The following is a 3,906-nucleotide window of genomic DNA, read 5'->3' as shown; positions in this document are numbered from 1 at the left end:
TTCATTAGTTTTTTAGCTGATTTATCATCATCAATTACCATATCCTATAATACGTCTCCTAATCTACGCCATTCACTCTCCTCAAATAATAAATCCGGATTCTTAAAGCATCCCTTAACACGACCTAAAGCAACTAATCCCAAAACTTGCTTAACGCAATTTACCCCCCGCTTTTCTAAAAAGCACTGTAATAATTTTAGGGCTACCTCTTGATCCATTGCCGGCCGGCTTCTTGATACTCCTTGGTGCTACCTTGATTAAGGCACCTCGGTTAAAAAGTCTTTGCAGCCTTTTTCCAGTAGCCCTCACTGACGGCGAACCCCTTTTGGATGGTCCAGGCACGAGAGTTAACACACCAACCAAGACTAACACCAACTTTTAACACACCAACTTTTCTATAGACCCATGTCCTTTTTCGTCAAGCCAATTCCCAACACACCCCAGCAACCTGTTTATCCGCATTAGTCACCCCTGAATCTGTCGGGTTCTGATCTGTCGGGCAACAATCGCCCCCCCCAATTCCCCTGTTTCTTGTGGAGTAACAGACGGGGGAATTTTTTTGGCGCCAACGGCCTGGCTGGGTATAGGCAAAGGCTGCGTCTGTGCAGGCGTCTCAGCGTTAACAGAAATGGATGTCAGGGTGGGTGGTGATAGTTGTGTAGAGAATGTCCCCCCAACTCCAGCGGGGTAGGCTGACGCGGCAGCCGTGGAGGCAGCAGAGGGGGTCATGGCCGCGCGGGCAGCGGCGGCTACCTCCCGGTCCGCCCTCATTGCCTCCAGCGTGTCTCGAATTACTTTCCCAAGCGCTGCGTATTTTTTCATCTCCTTCACCTTACCCCCCTTGCAGTTAGCAGTGTCCCACAGTGCCTTGCCTATATTATCCCAGGTCGCTTCTTCAAATGCAACATTTACATTCAGGATAAGTTCTTTCTCCCAGGCCCATAAAAGTAACCCCTTTAACACAGAACTATCGAATTTCAGTCCTCTCTCAGAGAGAAAATTACGAAGGAGCTTTAGGACTGCTTCCTGCCTTTTGTCCAACCCCATCTCCTTCTCCAACCGCTCACCTAATCAGGGCGAGATTCAAGCTTCCTCACGTCTCCTCGTTTTCCCATCTCAGGGCAAGATTCAAACTTACGAGCGTCGCAGCGCAGCTGAAGCTCACGTCGTGCTTCCCAGCTTGGCTGAAGCTTCTGCCGTCCTGCCGGGGCAGCAGGAACACTCTCGGCAAGCTCCTCCGCTCCCTCATCGGTTCAGCTGCACCAGAAATTCCCATAGAGACGATAAAGTGCTGATCTGAGGGTCCCTGTTCGGGCGCCAAATGTTGCGGAGGATCCACAGGGGACATCACACACAGACCAATGTGATCAAGTGAAGTCCATTTACGACAACTTTTAGCGCAGTTATATACCTTATGTGCTTGTGCACGCGCCTTATACAATACTCTAATTGGTACAATACCCCGGTTCACGCGACACTATCTTATCCTCTATTGGCTGTGCAAGCTTTTTCATGAGGTGTCCAGCAGTTACTTATCTCATTCTTCGGCATCCAGGAGTTGCTTGTCAGGCTCTTCTTATCTTCCTTTTTCCCAGCGTACAAGGGCACAGGGTCCTTGTCTGCTCCAGCACTTTGTAAACTTATGCTTCGTTCCCACCTAACAGCTGGATTGCTCACATGCCCTCGCCCAGCCAAGAAATCCTCAACAGACCCAATTTCAATTTTATCAAGGGCTCAGTAACCTTAGGGGTCCCCAGCAAATAGAGCCCCTGACCCCTCTAGTCCTCCTTAAAAATTTCTTCATCCTGCATTTTTTTCCGGCAATTCCTCTGCAAATGTCCTTTCTTATGACAATAGAAGCATTCTACTTCTTGTGAACCAGTTCTCCTCCTTCTTGGATCTACTGGGCCCCTTTGCGGGCTTTCTCTTCTCCTGTCCTGATTTTGTCCTTCCCTTACAGCTGCCATCAGAATTCTGGCTTGTTTCCTCTGACTTTCTTCTTCCCTTCTCACATACACTTTCTGAGCTTCTCGTAATAATTCATCTAACCCCTTTTCCTGTCAATCTTCTATCTTTTAATGAAAATAAATTAGCAGTTTGGGCGGTGGCCAGAATCCATAGGAAAGCATATTCACTTTCCTCCTTATTAAATGGTTCTTTGTTGTTGACATACAAGTTTAACTGCTGGCAAATCTAGTCTTCAATTGACCCATAAACGGGCCAGTATAAATCCTTCCTTATCTGTTTCCCTCCTCATACTTCCATACAATAGTATACCATTTTCTCTTTTAATTTTCCCTTTCGGGCTGGGGAACTATCCCAATATTGAATCATTATTCCTAAAGGGCTATCTGGGGGTATGTCTGGGAGCCCAACTCCACCCCGCTTGTCCTGCATGGGACCAGAAGTCTTACTTTTCTTTTGTCCCATCTTCCAGACATGCCTTCTCTCGCTCTCAAAACATTCGCTTCCCTCCGTTCGTGGCCCACATCCTCGCAGACAATGAGAACCGCACTACTGGGAGGTCCACACTGACTTCATTCGGTGGACTACTAAGTCCGGTGAACATCTCAGTCACTCACACGCTGGGTACCCAATCCCTGACCAAACAGAACCGCAATATACTTACTCACTCCCGAGTCTTCGTCTGGCTCTTTGTGCACAAAAATTACGGGGAACTGCAGTATTTCTTTTCTCTTTTCTTTGTTTTCTTATCTCAGTTCGGAAAATCCAGGTGAGCTAAGTCGGAATCTCCTCCGGGACCATCCAAAGATGGGGTGCCTTCCCAGAACCGAATTTCCGAGCCAGCTGTCTGGATCCGAGTCACGGCACCAAATTTGTTATATTTGAATTGAAACAAATCGAGTTCAAATTGTATTCACTAAATATTTATTAAGGTAGGAAAACAAAGCAGTGCGCTGGGCGGCCGGGGAGTCGCAGCTCCACCAAGGCTCGCGAAATTAGGCAAGCCGAGCAGTCTCTTTTATTTTCACCGAGGTCAGTCTCCATCTTCGGTACACCCCTCGCCTTCTTCCGTAATCGTGACTTCCTCAGGATTTATGCTCGCTTTTGGTAAATTCACAAGGTATATCGAAAGCTTACATATTTTACATAAATTTAAACAAGGATATAGGTTGTCATGATACCACAATACTGCAGCCCAACATCAGCATTTTTTTTTTTAAACAACTGCTAGACTGTAAGGTTCCGTTCTCATGGCAGTAAATAACATTGTAGGTAAGTTTTTCTTGTCAAAACAGGATGTTCTCACATCTGGTGTAACAAGTTCGTTTCCCTTTCTTAACTTGTTTGATCAGCAAATTACCTATAATTACTTATTACAATAGTGTTAGTATAATATTTCTAATAATTATTTACCAAATCTCACTTTTACAGTCACCTAGCAGCAAACCAGTTTCCACAGCTGGTACAAAATATTAAAACCATAAAAATTTGAACAAACCACACGAAATGTATTGACATATGCTATCAAGATGAACTAAACGTACTGTCCTTCAAATCCTGACACAGGAAACAGCATCAGCAGGGTACTTACGACACAGTATTCTGGTGTAAACATGCTATGGAAATAGGCAAGAGTGTCAGATTATATTTTCAATTTTTTTTTTGCTTAGAGGGCTTTTAAAAAGTGTTTAGAACAGAACTATTTTTTTAACTTTCTGCCCCCAGTGCTTCAGACCTTCACTTGACCCAAGATTGTTGTCTCTTGTTATAAATGAATTTTGTCCCAAACAGAATTCCAAGCAAAGTTAACAATTTATTAAATGAATAAAGGCAAGCAAACAGCGCTGGGCACGCCGGGAGCTTCTGCTCTACCAAGACGCGCGCCGTGAAAAACAAGACAGCTTCTTTTATAGTCTAACGTTCGTTACATAGTCATACTAG

The sequence above is a fragment of the Accipiter gentilis genome, chromosome W, assembly GCF_929443795.1.
Source record: "Accipiter gentilis chromosome W, bAccGen1.1, whole genome shotgun sequence".
NCBI classification, from domain to species: Eukaryota; Metazoa; Chordata; class Aves; order Accipitriformes; family Accipitridae; genus Astur; species Astur gentilis.
Note: the sequence above shows the minus strand (reverse complement) of the source record.